The sequence below is a fragment of the Megalobrama amblycephala genome, linkage group LG3 (assembly GCF_018812025.1).
Source record: "Megalobrama amblycephala isolate DHTTF-2021 linkage group LG3, ASM1881202v1, whole genome shotgun sequence".
In the NCBI taxonomy this organism is placed as follows: domain Eukaryota; kingdom Metazoa; phylum Chordata; class Actinopteri; order Cypriniformes; family Xenocyprididae; genus Megalobrama; species Megalobrama amblycephala.
In genome coordinates this window covers 49979002-49991579 of record NC_063046.1, presented here as the reverse complement: position 1 = coordinate 49991579, position 12578 = coordinate 49979002, and positions in this window count along the sequence as shown.

The following is a 12578-nucleotide window of genomic DNA, read 5'->3' as shown; positions in this document are numbered from 1 at the left end:
TGTCATTGGTGTTGCATTGTATAATGTTCATGTGAAAGATTTGTATTGAAAAAATTAATATATATTCATTTTAGTTTGATCATTGGACTGTTTTAAGATGATATTGACAGAATTTTATAATAGCATTTTATGAGGATTTGTCATTGGTGTTATCATCAATTATAAAATAATAAAGTGAAGAACAAAACTCAAGTTGTCCTTTACAAATAATGTTAAATCCCCCCTGTAGTCAATCATTTTATCCCTTAAACCTCATCTTTGATCACCAAAATTACATATTTAAACGTTTTTCCTGTGAAAAAAAATCTTTGTGCTTTAAAATAGCTTGAATGTAACTCTACACCCTTGCCTCATTTAGTATACATGGATCAATGAATATGATAATTAGCCCCACCTCCACTTAATCACACAAGCTCAGAGATCCACTCGGTCAACTTACTGAGGTAAACGCTGCAAAATGGTATCATTTTTTACAATGTCGGACATGTAACGGTAATTAATATGATTTGCCTTTTGCTTGACAATGTTATCAAGCAGCTAATAATATGTTGCTAATGTTACACAAACCATGTTCCCATTTGCGAGTCAGACAACAGTTGTCTTCTAAAAATCAGTATCCTTAGAAATGCTTTGAACAACTCAGAACGTCAGTGGAGAAAGACATATAGTTCATAACATCGTAATTTACATCATACACCCACCCACTATATTGATAAATAGACCAAATTTTTCATATCAACAGAAAAATATAACAGGATAACCTTCTCTTGAGACTCCCCTGTTTCAGATCGGTCATAGTTAATGATATGCTAAAGTCCGTGGGCATGTTGACGTGATTGATTATAGGGTAGTTTGTGACGTCAGAAACACCAGTGATTTCAAACCTAGTTTTTGAGAGTGTCTTTAGATTGGTGTTGACTTATAAATTTGCACATGGTTTGTCTTAAAGCATATTAAAAAACACCACATAGACATATAAACAACATTAAAACTATGGAGAAACTGTTTGCATTTTAGGGCGCTAATCTGATGTAACTACTGTAATGTTTTTAGTTTCATGCATACATGCTTTATTACCTCAATATGAAAAACATTTATAAAATTATTTTACCCTCCATATTTCATGCTTAACCATCTTGAACCACACTTCAACCAGTCCCTTTAAACATTAGCATATAAAGATGTTCAATACTGGAATAGAAAAAGGAACTCGTACCATATGAACAAGGGGAACAAAGACTGCCAGTGCTAAAAGCTTCGGTCTTCGGTCTACTGTGAGAAATGACATTTGTTCCATGCTTGTTTTGTCTGTGTTGTAATTGAAAGCAGGGAGCAGAGAGTGAAACACATGGCACAAAGACAGTGAGTGTGGTAGCCAGCGGTCAGGCTTGCCTCTAGTGTTGGCTGTCTGTTCCCATCACGGCCCTGCTGCGTGGTATCATCCATCACAGTGCCCGTGTTACTGAAAAGAAGTGGGTGTAAACACATATTGCTCTTATACGCACAAACTTCTACTGTACTACCAGGTCATCCCTTTGATTCCCCTCTCAAATGAAACAAAACAACCCAAGCCTGAATAATAACATGATGGCTGTATTGAATTTTAAAGTTCAGTTCTTTCATTTTATGGACGTGAAACACTATGTTACTGGATACCCTTTGGATTACAGTAAATTTGTGTAACAGCACAAGAGAGGCCATACACTTGAATATCATGCATCTCTGGAGATGTGAAGCCGCCTATAGGTATTCCAGAATGAAAACCATTCTTGTGTTTTATTCCCTACTTTCAACAAATCCCTACTTTGCTTCCCCCTATAGTGTAGGTTATTTCATAATGGCCCGCATCAATCCTGCATGTAGGCGTAAGGAGAAAGAGGAATGAAGAAAGGAAACGAAAAACAGGGAATGGAGCACGCCTGCAAATGTAGCCACATGTTGGACCTTGAAGGCCCCCGTATTGCGGCTGTCAGGTTGTGGGGTTCACAGGATGGCGTCGTGTTCCCACAGCGCGATAGAGGGTGAGAGCGAGAGATGCCTGCAGAGGTTCGTCCGGCCCGGTGCATGTGGTATTAATACTGAACCACGAGGGGTTGAGGCGTTAGGATGACTGCACACCCATGCCTAGAAAACCACAAACAGAAAACCACTGATTACATACTCTCCAAAAAAAACCTCTGGGCGAAAGATGGGTATCGCTGTGTTTACTCTTGTTGGAAGTGTCAGAGACTCTCCGAACATGTCTTTTGTATTTATGCGTGCTGTGGACTTTTCATATTCTTTAATAATTTGCAGCATGCCTGTACTAAACAAAGTCTTATCACCGCTTAGATCCACCTAAGACAACTCCCATCATTCTCTGTGCTGCAAAGCTATTCTTATCTATCACAGCTCACCTTAAACCAACTCTGACTCTCTCTTTCGTTCTCTCCCTCACTTTGGCTCATAATTGGTTCCAGAAACCTGGAACGGTCTCCAGCAAGCTGCGCTGCATCATAACGTTGTGAAGGTCAGTGGTCCCTCCCTTCAGACGGCTGACTCCATCATTTTAAACACTCTTTGCAACCCCCCCTCCACCCATTCACACACACAAAAAAAAAAGTTTCAGGAAGGGGAAGGGGACGGAGACAAGTTCAGCTTCAGAGTGATGTGTGGCGGGTCATCTCTTGTCTTGTTCAATGGAGAATATCCACACTTTCCCTTTGAATTCCCTTTAACAGCCATCCAAATATATACGCACTTAAGCAACATAATATATTAAGTCTCGTAACAGCAATAACGCAAGCCATATTGTATATTGCACTCCTGTTTTTCATAACATTTAGAGTCTATGTTCCATCCTCCGTGTGGACAGCTGAGCGTATACGACCCACTCAAGATGCAATCCCTGAAAAAAGATAAAGCGGCACAGCAGTGCTCTGAAGCAGTTGTGGAGTGTAACCTTGGCTTTCATGAGCTCATGGCAGAACCGGAGCCAGACCAGTGGGATCTTGGCTCACTCCTGGGTTCTTGGACAGAGTGTTCAGAATGCGTTAGGAGCTTCCACACTCTCACCCACTCCCATATGGTGTGTGAATCTGGCCTAAGCGCATGTTTGAGGACTAAAAAAACGTCCCATATGTGTGTCTGTTTCTTTTCATTTCCTTCCAAACCCAACAGAAGCCCATCTTCTGTGAATTTAACACCATCTTATGTTTTCCCTCTTCTGTATTACCATAAAGAAATTATACATAAGAGAAATGTAATCAAATAGATTACATGTCTTACATTTATTACAAATAGATTCAATGTCTTACATGTCTTACATACATATGTAGGATAGGATCGGTATCGTACGGTGGCCAAGAGAGCTCAATGCGCTGCGACTGAAGAAAACAAATAGAAAAAAAAAAACAACAAATTAAAAAAACATCTTCATCAGTCTGACAACATGTGTCCTGCAAATACTCACAACATAACCAAATACAGAAACACACTGCAAGTAGCACAGACCACATCGGAAATGTGTCGAACCTGGTTGGGACATGCATATTGTTCAACGTCTAATCATCCGTGGTGTTGTCGATGACCTGAAAGGTCTTAATTTGCTGGTTTTTTTGTATTTTCATGTGTTTATCGGCAGTTACTAAAGATCGGATCGGGGGTACAAAAAAGTTGAGCAGGACTTCCCTATAGGCCTACAGTATATACAGTATCCACATGGAAACATGAAAAATCCTCGGTCCCACTTTATATTAGGTAGCCTTAACTACTCATTCATTTGATACAATGCACTTATTGTGTACATACATGTATAAACATACATGCATGTAATTACATCTGTAATTAATTTCTGTAATTACATTTATAATTACACTGTTGACCCATCCCTTACACTTTAACCCACCCTTAAACCTACCCATACACCAAACCTGTCCCTAACCTTACCCGTATCCACTTCAATAGCAGCAAAAGTGTTTTGCAATACAATATGAACACAATAAGTACATTGTACTGAGAATTTGATGTAAGTACTTAGTAGTTAAGGCCACCAAATATAAAGTGCGACCACATCCTCTGGTGTATAAGGCCCTCTAGTCATTTAAAGATGTAAGTCGGCTATAGCTTTCTCCACTATAACAAAAATTAGTAAAGAGATTTAAAATAATGTACACTCACATGACACTTCAGTCTTATCAGTGGCCTATATGAAAAAGTTTTTTAATTCTTTAAGGCCACCTTTTTATACTGAACATGATACAGTACATGTGCTTTTAACCTTTTTTTTTCATATATCACAAGAAAGATTATGAAATTGGTCAATGAAAACTTTTGCTTTTTGTTAATGCCGCTGTTATGACAGTAGGTAAAGTCCAAGAAATGTAACACAAAGTAACACGAGGAACATGAAGAAGGTCTATAATACCTGGAGGAAATCTATTACTGACTAATTGTCATTTATCCCAGTAGGAATCATGTAACACTGACTGTAATGAAATACTTGGGATTTATATGTTGCTTGTGAGGAAAAATATTAAAATTATTATTGAAAAAATTTTTGTCAGAATACACAGCTACTTTTAAATGGCTGTCAATGGAGAAAGATGCATTTTGAAAGCAGAACAGTGTAGTAATGGCATCTACTGGGGCAGCAGGAGTTAACTGGACCATATTAACCAGCTTTACCCCTTGATTGAAACATAAATAAAAAATTCTCTACGCTCTTTTAAATATTCCTCAGCAGAGTTCAGCATTTTCTAATGTTGTATTGGCAATAAAGCAAGTGAAATGGCATTGTTGCTGTCTCAATTGAGAGAGGAATGGTCTCATTCACCCATTACCCGTGTTCATGGAGAACCAGGAAACGTAAAATGAGTCAGCATTCTTACTTAAGACATTCACTGAACTGTACGGTTTGACCTTTCCTCCCTACCATAACACTTAATCCATAAATAGTTAGATATGCCCTCTGGCCTGTGCCAGACCACAATCAATTAGCCCATCCTCATATGACCACATCTCCAATCACATTCTTGAAAATTCCTCAGGGGCTCTTTAAAAACCACACAGTGGAGGACAAAAGGCACTGCTCAATCTGTCACCGTGCACTTACTGAAAGAGCTCTGTGGTCAGGAGGCTCATAAATCTACTAATAGAGGGCCAAAATTCAAGTGGAACTTCCAAAGTGCTAGCAGACATTTTGTCCTGCTCATTGTATTTACCTAATCTGTAGCCTGGAGGAAAAGCATGTTGTTGGATATAAGCTCTGAGTTGCACTATAATGCGGAGGCTGTGCAGATTATACATTGATCCTATCAGCCCAAGGCCCTGGCCAGTGTGGTTACAGTCAGAGAAAATGAGGGAATAAGAAAGTAAACAGTAAAAGGAAAGAATTTACTCACTATTCAGTCCCATCCATGCCTTTGGTGCAGCTGTGCTTTCTTGTTTTCTTCTTCTTTGTTTGTGCACCTTCCCTGTTTTTAATACAGACATCAGTGTGGAATAGTTTAAATAATCAGGTTTTATTTTTTTTTAATGGGGCAAATATGATTATCTTCTTGCACTTAACCCCTTCTTAACATGTAGCTGCTTTTATAATTTTTCATGTACAAAGACACATTTGTGACAGAAACTTAAAAGAGTGGTATTATATTATATATTATATTTGTATTAAAACATTTTCCTTTCACTCTGTGCCATGTACGGAGTGTCTATTTACACTACAAATAGCCTGCCTTGTTGGCAGATGTGATTTGCACTAATCTCCGCTCACCATAATTATAAGAAATCTTGCTGATAACAGGATTCAGCTTTTAGCACAACCAACCAGTTTGAATTCACCTTTTTGCCCTTGTCTAATGCCTTTTATAATGTTGGAAACGTGGGCTGGCATATGCAAATATTGGGGGCGTACACCCCGACTGTTACGTAACAGTCGGTGTTATGTTGAGATTCGCCTGTTCTTCGGAGGTCTTTTAAACAAATGAGATTTATATAAGAAGGAGGAGACAATGGAGTTTGAGACTCACTGTATGTCATTTCCATGTACTGAACTCTTGTTATTTAACTATGCCGAGATAAATTCAATTTTTCATTCGAGGGCACCTTTAAAACTTATTAAAGACTATTCTATTCCATTCCTTCATTGTACAAGACCAACTGTTACAATAATTACTATTTACAATTAGTGCATAGAAAATATTTTTTGTTGCTATTTACACAGTGTAACCTCAATTTACCCTTACCTGTAACACTTTACAATAAGGTTAATTAGTTAAATAATGTTTAGTTAACTAATGTTTAACTGATGAACCTTATTGTAAAGTGTTACCCACTTTCCTTACAACCCCATTGAGCAGGTAAAATGATTAACATTTTCACAGATTCTGTTTTCTGACCACTCTATAGAAATCAGAATAAAGAATGAAATATACTCAAAAAAATTTTAATCAGAGAATAGCATCAGGTCAGTTAAACTCCTGGAATATTGATCTGGTCAGTTAAGTAGCAGAGGGGGTTGTTAATCAGTTTCAGCTGCTTTGGTGTTAATGAAATTAACAACAGGTGCACTAGATGGGCAACAATGAGACGACCCCCAAAACAAGAATGGTTTTACAGGTGGATGCCACTGACATTTTTTCCCTACTCATCTTTTCTGACTGTTTTGCAGTAGTTTCGCATTTGGCTAGGGTCAGTGTCACTACAGGTAGCATGAGGCGATACCTGGACCCTGCAGAGGTTGCACAGGCAGTCCAACTCCTCCAGGATGGCACATCAATATACGTGCCATTGTCAGAAGGTTTGCTGTGTCTCCCAGCACAGTCTCAAGAGCATGGAGGAGATTCCAGGAGTCAGGCAGTTACTCTAGGAGAGCTGGACAGGGCCGTAGAAGGTTCTTAACCCATCAGCAGGACCGGTATCTGCTCCTTTGTGCAAGGAGGAACAGGATGAGTATTGCCAGAGCCATACAAAATGACCTCCAGCAAGCCACTGGTGTGAATGTCTCTGACCAAACAATCAGAAACAGACTTCATGAGGGTGGCCTGAGGGCCCTGTACTCACTGCCTGGCACTGTGGAGCTCAATTGGAATTTGCCATTGAACACCAGAATTGGCAGGTCCGCCACTGGCGCCCTGTGCTATTCAGATGAGAGCAGGCTCACCCTGAACACACGTGACAGATGTAAAAAGGGTCTGGAGAAGCCATGGAGAACGTTACGCTGCCTGTAACATCATTCAGCATGACTGGTTTGGTGGGTCAGTAATGGTCTGAGGAGGCATATCCATGCAGGGATGCACAGACCTCTACAGGCTAGACAATGGCACCCTGACTGCCATTAGGTATCGGGATGAAATCCTTGGACACATTGTCAGACCTTACGCTGGTGCAGTGGGTCCTGGGTTCCTCCTGGTGCATGACAATGCCCAGCCTCATGTGGCCAGAGTATGCAGGCAGTTCCTGGAGGATGAAGGAATTGATACCATTGAATGGCCCCCACGCTCGCCTGACCCAAATCCAAAAGAACACCTCTGGGACATTATGTTTCGGTCCATCCAACGCCGCCAGGTTGCACCTCAGACTGTCCAGGAGCTCAGTGATGACCTGGTCCACATCTAGGAGGAAATACCCCAGGACACCATCAGTCGACTCATTAGGAGCATGCCCCGACATTGTCAGGCATGCATACAAGCACGTGGGGGCCATACAAACTACTGAGTACCATTTTGAGTTGCTGCAATGAAATTTCAGCAAAATGGACTAGCCTGCTGCATCATTTTTTCACTTTGATTTTCGGGATGTCTTTGAATTCAGTCCTCTGTAGTTTATAATTTTCATTTCCATCAAACAATGTGGCATCCTTTCGTTCCTAACACACTACCCAGTCCATATCAGTTTAGATATCCAGCATGATATTTTTCCCTATTGAGATCTGATGTGTTCCTTTATTTTTTTTGAGCAGTGTATTTTGTGTAAGTAAAACAACAACAACAACAACAACAAAACTATTTTAACATATTTAATTAATGTTTTAATTAATTAAGGCCATACAAATAAATGTGTTTCACCCTCATATTTTCCAGTGGACCCTCTAGCACCACTTAGCATACCTGGTGCTTGCATTGCGCTAACATGGCATGAATACATAAAACAGCAGGGGACTTCAATAACGAACGCATTTCAGAGTGAAGTAAGATATTCACTAAGAAAAAATGATTTTATACAGTGGGAGCTGATTGAATCATAAAAAAAAGTTGGCTTTACATAACCGTACAACAATGACGCCAGGTAATTGGAGAGCAGGGGTTGAAAAATTGATTTGTGACATCAGCCAAAGAGGCAGAGTAAGTTATTAGCTACATTTCCATAAAAGAAGATAAATCAATTATGATTCAAACACTATTTTGAATCAACATGCACTAATGAACTGTGCACAATAAGATCAGGAAAATGCATTAAGAAAGTAAATAAGGTTGATTTTGTTTTTATGTTGACTTTGTGCAAAACAAAGACAAAGAAGAGAAACGCAAGCATGTCTGCATGTCTAGTCGCATTTAGAAGGTTGTGTCTGCCTGTTTGTGATGTATTCAAAGCTTTTCCTGGAAATGTTGGTCATCTTTGATTAAAGGGAACCCCTGGGCTCAGCAATCGCACACTAAGCAACACATTTGCACACCAACATCTCTCATCTCAAATTGGCCAGGGTCCGGGCTCAGTCCGGAATGGCCTCCTTTAAGCCAAAAGCTACAGAAGGGTTGTGCCAAAACCAATGGTTTGAGCCAAAGAGAGCTGATCCATTAAAGCAATTCCACACTGCTGCATTACACGGGCAGATCTGAGCTGCGAGCAGGCCTGGATTAGAAACAAAACACCTAGGCCATGTCCACAAAGGCCCGATTATCAATATCAACAGAAAAACTTTAATATGTTTTCAGATGGTGCGACCAGCCGTGTTTACGCTTTCCGAGCGCAGGTTTCCTTTTCGCAAAGGTTTGTTTTCTGTCCACAATCTTTATTCAGCTTTTGCCTGATTGAATCTGACAGTTTATGATATAAAATAAAGTTCCTCTCATAGCAAAGAGGATTCGGTTTCTTTGACATCCCAACAGGGTACACTCAAGGGTATTAAGCATCGGTATCAACATTATTAACATCTTTTGACATTAAACTATGTTGGCATGGCTGGTGTCAAATACAGGTTTCATAAAACACTCCAATATAGAAAGAATATTTTAGAGACTAAAGCCAAAAACTTTATATTTGAATGCAGGTGTCTGGTTACCCTGTGGTGCTCCTGTTTCTTATAATCCTCCCAAATAAATAAATAAATAAATAAATAAATTACCTAATCATTCATTTATAACAACAAACAAAGAAATAACCTCAATTTTATGAAGGAACATGAGTGCTTTGTTTGCACAAAAAAATAATAATAATTTACCATTTTATTTACAAATTAATATTATCCAAAGCATGTTCACGCAACGTCAGCTCTCTAGTGAACACAAAGCGTGATGCTCACGTGAACACTCGTTGCAGATCAATATTTTCGTAAATAAAGTGTTAAATTATGGGGTTTTTTTGTGCGTTGCTTCATATACTTGAAGTTAAACCACTGTCACATGGAGTACTTTAATGATGTCATTCCTACCTTTCTGGACCTTGAAAGCGGTAGTTGTGTTGGATCTCTATAGAGGGACAGAAACCACTCGGATTTCTTTAAAAAAGGCTTAATTTGTGTTCAAAAGATGAACGAAGGTCTTACAGCTATGGACCGACATGAGGGTGAGTAATTAATAACAGAATTTTCATTTTGGGGTGAAATAGACCTTTACGTTTATCACCCTTGTCTTTCTTAAACTGATTAAAAACAGTAATAATTATGACGTCTTGAATCTACATTTAAAGAACATCATATTAACAAGTAATACTGATTTAGCCGTTTTGTACGTTTTTGGTCCCTCTTTAATGCATAATAACCAAGCAGGTACATATCTAGTAGGATGTGATTCTCCGCACACATTTTTAATTTTTTTAAAATTTTTCTTCCTTTATTCACATATAAACATATATCTCAGAGCAAACATTCCTTTTAATTAAAGGGTTAGTTCACCCAAAAATGAAAATTCTGTCTTTTATTACTCACCCTCATGCCGTTCCACACCCGTAAGACCTTCGTTAATCTTCGGAACGCAAATTAATATATTTTTGTTGAAATCCGATGGCTCAGTGAGGCCTGCATAGCCAGCAATGACGTTTCCTCTCTCAAAATCCATTAATGTACTAAAAACATATTTAAATCGGTTCATGTGAGTACAGTGGTTCAATATTAATATTATAAAGTGACAAGAATATTTTTGGTGCGCCAAAAAAAAAAAAAAAAATAATGACTTATATAGTAATGGCCAATCAGTGGTTTGGAGCACCAAAGTCACGTGATTTCAGCAGTTTGGTGGTTTGACACGCGATCCGAATCATGATTTGACACAAAAGATTCATAACACTCCTAAGCTTCATGAAGCAGTGTTTTGAAATCGGCCATCACTATACAAGTCGTTATTTTGTTTTTTAGGCGCACCAAAACTATTTTCATGGCGTTATAATATTAATATTGAACCACTGTACTCACATGAACTGATTTAAATATGTTTTTAGTACATTAATGGATCTTGAGAGAGGAAGTGTCATTGCTCCCTATGGAGGCCTCACTGAGCCATCGGATTTCAACAAAAATATCTTAATTTGTGTTCCAAAGATGAATGAAGGTCTTACGGGTGTGGAACGGCATGAGGGTGAGTAATTAATGACATTATTTTCATTTTTGGGTGAACTAACCCTTTAAAAGATGTATGTGTTATTGCTTTGCAAGAGAGGTATTAGATAGACTGTGAATGGCTGATGGTAAAACATATTTATGAATCCAGGGAGAAGGATTTATGTATTACAATGAGAAGGAATTATGAAACTATCTTTATCTTTGAAACATAAATTTAAAGAGCCGGGTATTTCCTATCGTTTACATTAGATTATTAATCCTGTTATAAATGTAAGATTATGTTCAGACAAATATATTTAAGCCTCTGTGTATGTTTGTGGTTTTTGATGCTGTTGCTCCTTATCATGCTGGTTATTTTGTTTTGTGAAGGTCTTAAAGAAAATCAGCTGTTTGGTCATTCCACATTTCAACAGACGGAATGTTCCCTTTTCCTTTCAGGCTTTCTGATTTAAATGCCGCAGCACAGCGCTGAGTAAAAACAGATCACGCACACATGAAAGCCAGGATCAGCCAGCAGATCCACTGCGTTGCTGCCTCAGCTTGTACGCAACTAACTATTATAAAGGCTGATTTCAATACCCCCTCCTTACACGCACACAAACGCCCATGCCATATGAGGTGAGGTAGTGTACGAGGGTGGAACTCCCATCTGCTGAAGGCCTGTTGTGGCAGAAGGTGCTGCTAATGAGGCCTGATCTGCTGCTGCACCTGCCACTGATTTAAACACACTCGCACACACACACACACACACACTCACACACACAGACTCGCTCCCTCACTCTCCCCTCCAGGTGTAATCATTGTTTATCTTAACAGGAGAGCCCAGGATTCCGACCTGGGGAATTCATTACCGAACGCAGAAGGCTTCCAGTGATGGCGAACTCTGACCTACCTAAACCACCCCCCACCACTGCTACTATCCCTGTGAGAAAGAGAGAGAGGCAGAGAGACCTACACAAACTCAGAGCTATGGGACATGTAGGGACATCTTTTTGTGTTCCAAAGTTTCGATGGAGCCTATTTTTCGCTTCTTGTAAGCAGGTCCAGGCAGAATCTGCGACTGATTTTTTTTGGGAAAATCGGTGAAATGGATTTAAACGTGCTAAATGGAGCTAAGAGAACTAGAGATTCTAAGCTAAAAGCATAATTATTAGACAAAATATTAAAACATATGAGTAAGTGGGCCTATATGTAGAACTTTATGAATGTTGGCTGAAATCTGCAGAGCTTTCTGCAGGGTCCTGCTGGCAAAACATGAATAACAAAAGTTATACAGTTTCAAATAGCACCTCTTTCATATTTTGAATTTTTGTGGTCAGTGGGTGCTGAAATTCTTTTATTAGACTGTTTATGAGTAGCTAATAAGTCTGCAGAGTGAACAAATAAACATTTTATTTATTTGTATGTATGTAAACAGTGTTTAATGTTTTTTTATTTGTCAGACCAACCTCAAACAACAAAACAAAAACATTTAAATGTTAACAGAACTGGTATTAATAAGCATTCTTGTTCTGCTGAGAGCCTACAAGCTGATGTCACGAAACGAAGCGTGCATATGTAACAGTTTATCTTTTTTTGTATCTCTACTAACAATATAAATATATAGCCTATAGAGTTACACTATAATTCGTCTATAAAAGTACTGGGGATCGTAATCAAGCGCTGTATGGCTAAATAATGTCTAGGCATAATTTTTTAAGCACAAAATTAGCCTACTAAAACTGTTCAGCACATTCCTTAGCACACAAAAATGTCTACAGACAAAAATAAACCGTCTAACACGTCTAATTCTGGTAATTAGAACATTACCATAGTGTCAAAAAAT